We start from the raw sequence: 13,634 nt of genomic DNA, 5'->3' as shown, positions 1-13,634 counted from the left end.
CTCTTTCTTTCTCTCTGTCATTCTCTTTCCACTTTCTAGCTGCCATGATGTGAGCAGCTTCACCATATCCTCTCTACCAGAATGCTCTGCCTCACCACAGGCCCATAGCAATGGAGAAAGATGATCATGATTGAAACCATGAGCCAAAATAAAATCTTTCTTCCCCTTAGATGTTTTTCTCAGGTATTTTGTCATAGTAAGAAACAGGTATAAAAAAATGGCAGCTATGTATAACCTATCTATAATAATCTATAATATTTAAATCATTTTACATGTTATCTTTGGAGCTTTGTAATATTCCTTAAAGATAGAGTATGTGGGAAAATGAGGTTCAGAGATATTAAAAGATTTTCTCAGAGTCACATAGTTAAAAATGTTCAATAAAGAATTGAGCATAGCGCCTCTGAATGTTAATCCAGAATCCTTCCCCTAACTGCTAGATATTTTTGCTCTCTGTCCTCTGCTTATACTATTTAGAAGAGTCATGAATTATTTTTTATGGTATTTGGACAAAATATGATACAACTATTTTAAAATTTCACTTTGAGGATTTTAATATGTTAGAGATAAACTTAACCAAACTATCAAGAATACAAAACAAGTCAAACATTTTGTTTTCCTGCTTATGCAATCAACTTAAAAGTTGGTTTTATAACAGTTATGAAAGTATTGTCATCATGAGCATCATCACCACTGTTTTTATTCACAAGCACTATTCTAAATATTTTATATGCTATCTTTTAAAAATTATACTCAAATATGTTGGTATGTTCTTTACAATTTAGTCTATGTATGATATATAAATTTATATTATATATAAAATCTTCCTCAACAGAAATACCTCTCTTCATATTACATATAAAATTCCTAATATAAATAAGAAGGTCTGGGCCTTTTTCAAATTGACGTTAGAGCAATATTACCTTTTTTATTCTTTTTCTATCCATTCTGTGTCTTGTAAGTTTTTCTATCCTCTTCCTATCAAATCATGCCATTAATTTTAAAAAAACTAAGAAAATAATTTATAATAATTTATAAATTACTTCTAGTACTTAAATCCTACCTTCCTTATTGTAATTAAAGTATATACAATCTTAAGATGAACCAATCTGCAATAGGGAATTGTAGACATTTGAGTAAATCAAATATTTTTGCAAAGCCCTAGTTATATATCACTTAGGTAGTCACCAATTTCATTTACTAATGACTTGATCTTATGTACTGATTCATCTTCAGGATCTCTGTCTCTATATTGAAGTAATCTTTTCATTTCTTGTATTTTATCTTTGATTTTATACTTATATCATATTTTACCTCATGGATAGGCTTACCTATGAACTTTCTAAACTCATTCTCTAACATTTCCTCCATTGTGATGTCAGTGGAGTCTGTTCTTGAGGCATACTGGGATGGTTAGGGATGCTTTTCTATATTGTTTGTGTGTCTACCCATCTATCTGAATGGATCTGAAGGAGCAGAGCTTTTACCCTACAAACCTGTAGTGACCTGTTGGTCTCTAGTACTTCATAAATTAGAGGAAGCCAAATAATAGTGATGATCTATGTAAATAATATATATCCATAAACTAAGTACTTAATTCCTATTATGACATATATAATGTTAATTGACACAATAAATAGAATTGGTGGAATCAGCAGTTTCTGTCAGTAATAACAGTAAGTGATCAGGTATTGTGTCTGGCATAAAATCAAACATTTTATTTAAATTATATTTGATTTCCACAGTATTAATTATTATTATAGCATTAGTGGTGTGCTCTGGCATTATATAAATCAATTAATGATGAAAGATTTCAAGAGTAGAGTTAATTAAGAGGAAAGATGAAGAGAAAGAGCTGGAAAGGGTTCACAGTTTCAATTGGTGAATGTGGGAAGTGCAAAAGTAAGTAGGATGTGATAGAGGAGCAAGGAGAAAAAATAGAAGTAAAAAATTAAAATAAGAGTGAAAGAACAATAGAATTTGGCTGTTAGCAAGAGAAAAGGGAGAAAGAGAAACAAGGGGAACAGAATAGTACAGAAGACAATACAAAAAAATTGAAATAATCAAAAACTCTCTCAACAGACAGAGCAAAGAAAAATAACTACCTTCAGAAAATGCTAGAAATAAGAAAATAGAAACATATATATGTCATTGACTCATTCAGCATGCTAGGAAAAATAAAAGAATCTTGATGAAAAACTAAGGAGTCATTTTTGTTGTGGTGAACACAAAAGTCAATGAGAATATATGTTCACTGTCTTTGCCCAACTGGTTTTCTTTCCATTTCTCTTTCTTCTTGAGGTATATACTGGTACAAGATTAGGGAACATGGATTGTCAACTCCTTTCTTTTTATTGTGTTGCTTACCAAGATGCTGTTGGACTTCAAAAACCTTTGCTTCCCTTCTGGGTAGTAAGATGAAGTTTCAGATGGGAAATGCTCTCAGCTCCTCTCCAGGGTGAAGCTGCAGCTGGGTTTTGTGAAGTGTTAGTGAAGGAGGCACTCTCAGGGTGGAGCTTAGGTCTACTGAGGCCCCAAGTGCTTTATTGAGAAGAATTTAAATCAATGCACCCTTAGAGCCCATCAGATGCCAAACTGTGCTGGGAGACCATACCCCAGGATCCTCCTCAAGGATCCACTCCTAGAACAAGGGAGTTCCCTCCCGCTTGCCACTTCCATTGCTCACAGGTATCTTCTCAGCCTCTTGGGTTCCATTCCCAAGTACAATCACACCTCAAACCTGCCAATTCAGGCGTTTTTGTTTTGTTTTGTTTTTATTGGTACTGGAGATTGAACCTAGAGCAAATCCCCAGCCCTTTTTTCCATTTTATTTAAAGAAAGGATCTCACTAATTTGTGTAGTTCCTTGCTAAGTTGCTGAGGCTGACTTTGAACTCATGATCCTCCTGCCTCAGCCTCCCAAGTCACAGGAATTACAGGTGTGCACCACTGTGCCTGGCTTTTCGGCTTTTTGGCTCACTGCAGGTGGTTCTATGTTCTCAGGTTCTCCCAGTGTGGATGCACCTGTCCATTCATATTCTCAACCTGCTTCCTTTCCAGCCTCTTCTGAGCACAGATTTACCCAACCTCCCTGACTTGTATTCCCCAGAGCAAAATACTCTCATACCTAATTTTCCCCAAATTTTGCTAGGCTCCATTTATTTCATGTGGCTGGTGCCTGCCTGCCTGTGCTGTGTATTTGAGCTAGCCCTGTTTTCCCAAAATCAAGTTCTCGGTTCCTGTATCTGCCAGCTGTGGCAGTGTGTTCAGCTCAATGTGGCCCCTGCCTCAGTTCTCCATGGACAATTCCCTTTATATTTTTGAGACATGGTTTCAATAACTTGCCCAGGCTGGCCCCAAATTTTCAGAGTGCCTGCCTCAGTTGCTGGGATTTCAAGTTGCAGGGATTAAGAGCATGCACCATTCCTCTTGTCTCCCCCTTAAATTTTCTCTTATTATAAACAAAATTCTCTTCAATTTTTTTCATTAAGGGCAAACATATTAGCCATTTATCATTGGATAGTTAAATATTGTATGTTCTTTTTAAATTTATATTACTAAAACACCATGAGAAACATAGTCACTAGTATTTTAAGCATAAAAGGAAAAGATCATTTGATAATATTTGAAGTGGAGAATTTGTGAAATATGTGAAATAGATTTGTGAAATATGCATACACATTTTTTCATGGTAGTTAATTAAATTACATGTGCTATTTGATGTTATATGTGAAGTAGATATTTAAATATAGAAATGGAACTAAAATCACCATAAAGAAGATGGTAGACACCTATGCATTACTGTATAATAACACACCAGATCTTCTTTCTTCTAACTATAACTTAAAACCTATTGATGGACATTTCCCAGTCCAAAATAACATATTGTTTTCTGTTTGTAACTTTTATTATTATTGCTCTTATTATTTTATGGTGTTAAATATTGAACTCGTGTCCTTGCATGTCAAGTCCTATCCCCCTAAAGGTATACCCTGAACTTATTTATAGATTTTAAAGAGAGCTTATTCCTTCATATTTTAGGTAGATGGTAGTTGTTAAGTCTTATTGCACATGGAGTTGAACATGATTTGGTTGTAAATAATTATTGTAATATAAAATTTTAAAAACAGTAATAACTCATAGCTTTCTGTAAAATTTTGCACTTAAATTTTTAAAGTCAGTGAAACTAAGCCTAGGAATTAATAAAAGCAATTCATTTTATGTATTAAATATGATAATGGCACTCTTTACAGTCAATATACTGACAGTAATAGGAATGAGAACTATAAAATCTGAGTTCAGGTCTTTCTAAATATTAATCAGGACAAGGTCCTTTGGACTACAGAATTCGGTTTTCAGCTATGTACTAAGTTCCATGTTTGGTATTAATAGTTTATGCACAGTAACATAGAGAAGTAAAATTCTTTCTAGTATTTTCCAGTGATTTAGGAACTAAGCTTAGATTTGGGAAGATGTTACTGTAAATCATGCTTATACTTCTGGCCAAATGATCACTTACTTCCCTGAATAAACACTAAGCATGGAATTAAGTCACTGTGAACTTAGTGATGTCTGTTTTTTTCTTACAAATAAGAAGTGTCCTCTCCTAGACAATATAAATACATATTTAAATGGACAAATTCCAAAATAACATATTGTTTTGGCCATTCAACAGATAATTATTTTTTTAAAAAAGAGATAATTATTTATTATTTAGAATCATGTTGGCTTTTCAAATTTAACATTTGTCTTAAAATTTATTTCTATTTAAATCTCACTTCCAAGAAAACTCTTTTTTCCCAAAAATAAAGTATTGTATTTATTCACTGTTTACAGATATAGTTGCTATTTGTAACATGTTTCTTTGTGTTTTTTTTTAACCAGTACCATTAGTTTGGATTAAAATAACTTTTTGTTAGGAATTTGGTATATTTTAGAATCAAAGCATGTTAAAATATATATATTAATGAAATTATTTCCTTGGCCTTAGGTTATTGGCTGAGATTCTTTTTTCTTTCTTGTATAGAGGAATATATTTTTTCTTCCTTATTCTTTATTTCAGGATCTTTACTAATGTAGTTAGTAATCTCTACAGTTATCCTTGAAGACCTCTTGTGATCACAGTTACATTTTAGACCATTCATGTGTTTATGCGTGCTTTTGAATATTGAAGTGGTGTAATTCTTACTTCCCTCCTCTTCACTCATTTATATGGATCAAAACTTATATTACAAATTAATATTAGAGGACAACTATAGGACTGTAGGGACCTTCTACAAACCAGGCTTTGAAAATTGAGAACCCAAGAGGCTACTATTAACTCATCCTCTTCCATCTGGATATTTGAGTTCAACTAAAGTTCACTCTCCAGAGATCTTGAATAAAATGAGGTAGCAAACAATCTTTACTGGTCACAGCTCTTTAAACATCATAATGCTACTGTTCTATTTTATATCTTTACTGTCATTATTTTAAAAACTTCTTGGAACATATCTGATATGATCCAGCTTCTTTAAAAGCATCAAGCTATCATTAATTCATAATAGAAAAGAATAGTGTTTAAGAAAAATGTGGAAGTTGGGAGAGTATTTGCATGTATTCGATAACTTCAAATTTCATATTCTTTTTCTAATTGCAAGTAGCTTCCTCTTTAGTGCAAAGATTCTGAACTTCATTCTGTAGTGCCACAGACAGGAAATTCTGTAGTTGCATTAAAAAATCATTTGCAGGACTCTGCTTGATTTAATCAGTAGCCTCTTTCTTGTACTTCATTGGCCATGCAAATTTTTGTGTCTCCAAAGATCTGAAAAATTTATGTCAAAACTGTTTTGACAGGATTGAAGATAAACATGAAATTGGAAATGGGATTTACTCTCAACACCACCTAGAAAACTGTTGTAAAAATATAGATTTTTCAGACCTAACAGAATAAATTATAAGTAATCAAATCTTACTACATTTTAAGTCTGACAGAGAGCAAAACTATACTGAGTTTCCTTTCTATGAAGACAAAAATATCACAGCCTTAGAATAGTGGACAAAATAATACCCTTAAGGCACCCAGACTTCAGCAGTGTTTACTTTTCTAACTATAAAAAGGAGCCTCTCCTCTTTTCTCATATATTTTTCTACTTTTCTAACTATAGAAAGGAGCCTCTCCTCTTTTCTCATATATCTTTCTGTTGGAAGAGTCTATTTGAAGTAAACTGTATTTTGGCTTCTTACTCCAGTGTTAGAATTTCAGAATATAAGATCCTTCTGTTTGACATCTGTTATTAGTGTCTATACTTAGCCCCAGACTATTTTAGATACCTATTACTCAGAAGTGTTTCAAATACATACATTTTATAGAGAATTTAGAGACAGTGCTTTCTTTGTTTCAGGGAAAATTTGCAGTTAATTAAATTATAAAGAGAGTACTACTATCTAGTAGAGTATCATGGAAAATTGTCACTAATTTTTAAGTGATTCTGCCTCTTTCAATAAGACTATACTTTTTGGATTCTATCTTACTAGAAGTAGTCTAGTAACTATATCTGACTAACTGTAGTATGACAAGATATATGGAAGATCCAGGATGTTGAGTTAACCCTCTACAAGGTTAGGATAAACACTAAGAGGTGGAACACTCCATCAACTATATAGGTGATAATTTTGAATAAGTCCAATTAGAGCTTGATTCCATAGAAATGTTGACACAATCAATTGGAAATTTAATCGGGTAATTATTTTCAGTATATATAACATACAAGAAAACTCAGAGAACCTGATAGATTTTCAAAATCAGAAGTATGGCAGTTAGGCCTACCTTGGGTTTAGGGTATTCTCTTTGAGGGAAAATGGCAGTCTCATTTTTGGAGATGTGGCATATGTATACAATGGAATATTACTCATCAATAAAAGAGAATAAAATCATGGCATTTGCAGGTAAATGGAGGGACTTAGAGAAGATAATGCTAAGTGAAGTTAGCCAGTCCCCAAAAACCAAATGCCAAATGTTTCCTTTGATATAAGGAGGCTGACTCATAGTGGGATAGGGAGAGGGTGCATGGGAAGAATAGATGAACTCTAGATAGAGCAGAGGGGTTGTAGGGGAAGGGAGGGGGCATGGAGTTACTAATGATGGTGGAATGTAATGATCATTATTATCTAAAGTATATGTATGAAGACATGAATTGGTATGAATATACTTTATTTTATTTTTTTAAATATTTATTTTTAGTTTTAGGTGGACACAATATCTTTTTATGTTTTTATTTTTATGTGGTGCTGAGGATCGAACCCAGCGCCCCATGCATGCCAGGTGAGCACGCTACCGCTTGAGTCACATCCCCAGCCCAGTGAATATACTTTATATACAACCAGATATATGAAAAATTGTGCTCTATATGTGTAATAAGAATTGTAATGGATTCCACTGTCATATATAAATAAATACAAATTTTTTAAAAAGGAAATTCTATCACAGGGGAAAAAAAGAAAGAAAGAAAAAGGCAGATTCCAGTTCTTAGATCTGAGTACCAGGTGATGAACTGTCTTCAAGAATAGGCCAGGAACTTCAGTCTGAAGAATGGAGTTCAGATTAGCTGAACCTGGGCTACAATCACTCAAATTTCTACTGAAGTTTAGTTTTAGTCTCAGCCATGAGGACAGGCTTGACTTTTGAAGTGTGGATCAAATTGTCCAAGCTGTATGGAAAAGAATGCAGACTTGGATCATCACAGAGCCTTTCACATTCCACCCTTTTCTGCAGTGATCTTGTCTCATTTTTGAAGGATTTTAAAATACCAATGTTTCTTTTTTTTTTCTTTTTTTCTTTTTTTTTTTTTGGTACCAGAGATTGAACCGACAGGTGCTTAACTACTAAGCCACATCTCCAGACCAGTTTTTTTGTTGTTTGGTTTTTGAGACAAAGTCTTGCTAAATTGCTCAGGGTTTTGCTAAATTATGAGGCTGGCTTTAGACTTGTGCTCTTCATGTCTCAGCCGCCCGAGCCAATGAGATTACAGGTGTGCACCACGGTCCTGGCAAAATACCAGTATTTCTTGGTAGTATGTGTGTGTGTGCAGAATGTATAGAAATAATGTCTAACTGTAGACAAGTTATCTGATCTCTTTTCATTGCTTAGTCTTGGAAAAAGATGTGTTTCTATTAATATTAGTAATGTCTGTTTAGTATACTTTTATTTATAAAATATTGTTCTGCATATATTTTTATTATCACTGTTTAGTGATGCTTTTCTTTTATCTCTATGTTAGATTAAATTTGTTATTTTTAAACCTTACCTCAGAAAGAAAAAATATGTTATCTAGAAGAATTTGCACTGCTTTTATTTTTAAAAATTCTGTAAATGTAGTCATTATAACCTTTTGATGGTAAGTTTGTTCCTCACATTTTTATAATTATTTTTATGCATTATTTTTTGTAATTTCTTTGCAGAGCTAAGAAAATACTTTTTTTCTCCAAACCCTGAACAAGAAGTTTTCTCTTGCTTAAAGATATTTAAATATTCTACCAAATATAGTATCTATGAATATCCTAAAATATTAATACCTCATATATATTCAGGTGTACCAGGTGAATATACTTCTTTTGGATTCAGTGTTTGATAACAGTACCATAGTTAATCCCACGCAAGAGAAAAACTTGCTCTGGGCTGTGCACTTCAGAGGACTCCACTTATTGCAAACAATAAATGTATAAAATTTGTATAAAATGTATAAAAAAGCACTTGAGTATCACACAGTATCTAGCATTTCACACTGGAATAGCATGCTATATAACTTTAGACATCTTTCTTGTTACTATGTATTAATTATCTATTACTATATGACAAGTACAGTGATACAAAACAATGATAAATATACATGTTATTTCTTAGATTCTATGAGCCAAGAATTAGTAGATCATTTGGGTGACTCTACCTTTTGATTTTACAGTCAAGATTTTGGCTGAGGCTACAGTCATCTGAAGACTTTATTGCGGCTAGAAAATCTACTTTTAAAGTGTTTTACTTACTGGCTGGAAACTTGATGCTAGTTATTGGTGGAAAGCCTGACTTATTCCACAGACTGCTTGAGTATCCTCAAAATGTGACATTGTCTTCCCCCAGAGTTAATGGAGAGCTGATGGTTTGTAAGCACAAGGTGGAACCTCTAGTGTTTTTTATGGCTATGCCTCAAAAGTCATACACTGTTAGGTAGCCATAATTCACGATGGGAGGGGACTACCCAAAAGCATGAAAACCAGGAAGCAGAGATCACCAGGGTTTGTTGTTGAGGTTGGCTACTGTAATTTAATAATGCTTATTAAAGAAATTTTGCATATCTCTTGCCTGTATCTTCAAGTCTGGATGCCATGAAGATTTGTAGTTGGAACTTTGCTGACACTGAAAAGAAAAATGCTTGAGATAGTGATGAGGATTTGGTCAGGTAGTATAAACATTAAGGTGAAAGGAAAGATAAAGCAGTTATCTAACGTTTCTCTCAGTTTGAATATAGGAGAATTTTGCATGATAAATTATTATTTCCTAGTAATTCATAGTTTCTATTTTCCTGCTTCTCTCTTTACTTGTATTTGATTCCAGAGGCAATATGTGATATTTGTAGTAGTTACACTTGGGAACTAAGAAATATTTTGCATTAAACAACTGATATTCTTAAAATTTGCATTTATATAAGTATCAACATAAAATTTATGAAACATGATAAAAATTCTTTACATTGGCAACCAGATAGATACTTCAGAATGCTTGAATAATAGTTTTAAACTGTAAGTATTTAATAAGTAAAAAATGTGAAAGGTAAATATAAACATTTAAATATATTTAATTTTGATATTCATTAATTAGAACTTGCAATAGAAAATAGAGTAGAAAATCTTCAAAGAGGTAGCCTAATTAAATTTTTAGAAGCTTGGGCTGGGCTTGTGGCTCAGCAGTAGAGCCCCCGCTCAGCACGTGCGAGGCCCTGGGTTCGATCCTCAGCACCACATAAAAATAAATAAAATAAAGGTATTATGTCCAACTACAACTAAAAAATAAATATTAAAAAATATTTTAAAAAATTTTTAGAAGCTAGAAACTGTGAGTACACATATTGATCATTACCTACAATAAAATTTACAAATAAAACTTTTATACAATTCTCTACTTAAAGAAGACAATTAACAATTTTATCAGTTTTCTATTTCTGATGCTATTTAACAAATGCTAGAAACTCAACAGCTTAAAACTGCTCACAATTTTCATGGGTCACAAGTTGAGGTACTACCTCCACTTAGATCATAAGACAGCAAAGTTTCATCTGAGCTTCATTATCATCTGAAGGTTTGACTTCCAAGCACATTCACACCATGGGAAGAAGATATTTCCTTGAGGTTGGAGAACTGGGAGCCTTGGCTTTTTTCTTCCTCTTGATTAATAGGCCATCCTTAGGTGCCATAGACTATTGGTTCCTAGAGGTCTTGCCAACAGGCTTCCCCAAAACAGCTGCTTACTTCATAAGCTTGACAAGGAAACTAAGATAGATAGAGTGTTATATAGTTTAATATAAACCCAGCAGTGACATCCTATCACCTTATATTCTTTTTGTTAGATGAAGCAAGTCATTGGTCACCTTATATTCTTTTTGTTAGATGAAACAAGTCATAGGTGCTGTCCATACTCAAAGGGAGAGAATATCAGACAAAAGGATAAGTCATTAGAGATCACTTTAAATTCTGTGTACTAAACTCATCAGTGGAAATGAGGAAGAAAATTATTCACAAGTTGAGATCAGATGAAGTTCCTGAAATTTCATGTTCTTTATAACATAAAACTTTATAACTTATTAAAACAAAATGTAAAAAAGAGAACTAATTACAACACAGAAGCAAAGATACAACTCTGTCATGCCCATTGGAAGATGAAACTGGCAAATGGGCAAAAGTGAAAATTCTGGAGATTTCCTATCTCTATTTGATATTAACACTGGAAAATGACTATTATATCATTTGGCAATGTTAAGATATTTCTAGGAAAGCACAATTTTGACTTGAATTAATGATTATGATATTCTACAGGGGAACATGACATAAAATATAATATTTCATTGTTATAAATTTTTTCAAGTAGAGAAAATATAGAATTTATCTTTTATATACCAAGATCAAAAGCAAAGTATATTGTTACTACTATTTCCTATTTCCAACAAATCCTAAAGATTTTTTTTTAGTAATGAAGAAATGTGGTTGCAAACATTTAGATTTATGATTAAAACAATATGGACCTTCATCTCATTGGAAAAATGTGTGTGTAGTTACTATTGAAATAACAACTGAATAGACATGTAACAAATGATGAAATATTCAACAATATAGACATTGGAATGATGTTTTTTAAAGAAATTTTTCTAATATATAGCCAAATTTAATGGTGTTTTATGATATTAACTGTATAACATTTAATAAATCAAGAATTATCTAGAATTATAAATCATTTTTGAGTTGAAATAATGATCAACATGTAAATAGAATTAAAAGATGATAAAATTATGTCTATCTAGATTAGAGAATTAAGAAGGAAACAAAGTAATGTATAGTAAACTGAAAAGATACGTAATACATAAAACTTTAAAGTAGATTTTATTCAGTTCAGCTAAATTATTTCAATGACAAAGTCAAGATGAATGGCTAATACTTATTACACATGTTGTTGAATTAACAGAAGAAAAAGGGGAAGTTGAAATTAACAAGTTTTAGTGTTTTCATGATGATTATAGCACGTACAGGTTTTATTTAAAAAGTGAAGAGCTGAGCACACTTCTCCTCCTTCTCTCTCTAAAGTAGGGAGAAATCACTAATTTTGTGGAAGCTAAACCAAAGAGCAACTTCTCTAGGTGGATGAGGTGAGAAGGGCATCCCAAATATCACATCTTTTTGGCAATCTTAGGAGAGTTTCCAAAAATGTTTTTGGTAATCCTGCACCTTTTTTTTAGGCTGATTCTTTGTTTTTTTATTTTATTTTTTTTTATTTTGCAAGATTTACCCCTTTTTTTTTTATTGTTGGTCGTTCAAAACATTACACAGTTCTTAATACATCATCTTTCACAGTTTGATTCAAGTGGGTTATGAACTCCCAACTTTACCCCGTATACAGATTGCTGTTTCACATCAGTTACCCTTCCATTGATTGACATATTGCCTTTCTAGTGTCTGATGTATTCTGCTGTCTGTCCTATTCTCTACTATCCCCCCTCCCCTCCCCTCCCCTCCCCTCCCCTAGAACAACTTTATTGAGATTTAATTCACAAACTATAAAATACATGATTTGATAGGATTTAGTACATCCAAAGGATTTTGTAGCCATCACACTAATTTTAGAACATTTTCATCACCATGAAAAGAAACCTAAGACTTGTCAACAGTCACTGTCTATTTTGCCCCTTGTTTCACTAGCCCTAAGCAACCACTGACTGATCTATTTAGAATTACTATTGATTTGTGTATTCTGGGTGTTTCACATTAATGGAATCATGTAATGTATCCCTCATTATTTTTAAAAAATTTTTAAATTTGTTTTAATTAGTTATACATGACAGTACAATGAATTTATACACTTTGATATATCATATATAGATGGGATATAACCCTGTTCTTAATAAGGTTCTGGAAAACCTACTTATGATCTATCTTTAAAAATCACCTCTAATATTTCAAATTTATTACAGTATTTTCTTCTTCTTTTTCATTACCTGTACATCATAAATACTTTTAAATATCCATATTAGCTCATACTGTATAGAATGATGTATTGCAGATTGTAAGCTTTCTGACAACAGAATTTGACTTCAAAGACAATGAAAGCAAAATGCCTGCTTGAACATCAGCTGACTTTGAAAAGGGAATGACTACAATATGTTTAATTACACAGATGGGTTTTGCATTATCTTCTGAATACAGAATAAGAAAACTATGCTTTTAATATGTGATTTAGAAACATCATCTATTTTGTTTCTGTTATTACACTATCTTCAACTTAACCCATTCATGTTTGTATTAAGGAACTAATGATATGGGGTGATTGGTTAAAAATACAATATTTAATGTTGGCTTGCCTAAAGAAATTATAAGAATTGAATGATGTATGTTAATTTTTGTTATTCTTATGAATTTTTTATGTTATTGAGATATTTATATAATAAGCCTTAAAAATTATTGTATAAAGCAGTGTTCTAAAATGAGCTTTAAAGTTGAAAAATCCAATGGCAAATCTTTAGGGAAAAAAGCACTAGTATCTAAAGTAAGAGTAGCCAAGTACTGAGTTATTTTGCAATAGAATTCATAATGAGAAAGTTTGTTACTTTACTATCCTTCATGGTTTTACAATGTAGAATTCCCTGTAGGCATTTGAGAAACTTTAATTTTCAGAGGCAACACATTTTGTTTTCAGTATTTCTCTTTGTTATGCCTTTCTCCATTAAAATTGTACTTAAAGAACTTCAGATTTGTGCATATTGTGTCTCAGAATGATGAGTGAAAGCATTCAGTAAACATAGTAGACATGGGCTGGGGTGTAGCTCATTGGTGGAGCACTTGCCTAGTATGTGTGAGGCACTGGGTTCAATTCTCAGCATCACATGTAAAAAAATAAATAAA

General features: G+C 32.4%; 1 protein-coding gene across 4 annotated transcripts in view; it reads left to right on the top strand.

The window, feature by feature from the left end:
• Positions 1-13,634, top strand: part of Col24a1 (collagen type XXIV alpha 1 chain) — a 378,847-nt gene that overhangs the window by 99,382 nt on the left and 265,831 nt on the right. The window lies entirely within an intron of this gene.

Source organism: Ictidomys tridecemlineatus, chromosome 11, assembly GCF_052094955.1.
Source record: "Ictidomys tridecemlineatus isolate mIctTri1 chromosome 11, mIctTri1.hap1, whole genome shotgun sequence".
NCBI lineage: Eukaryota > Metazoa > Chordata > Mammalia > Rodentia > Sciuridae > Ictidomys > Ictidomys tridecemlineatus.
Note: the sequence above shows the minus strand (reverse complement) of the source record. Positions and strands in the feature narration are given on the sequence as shown.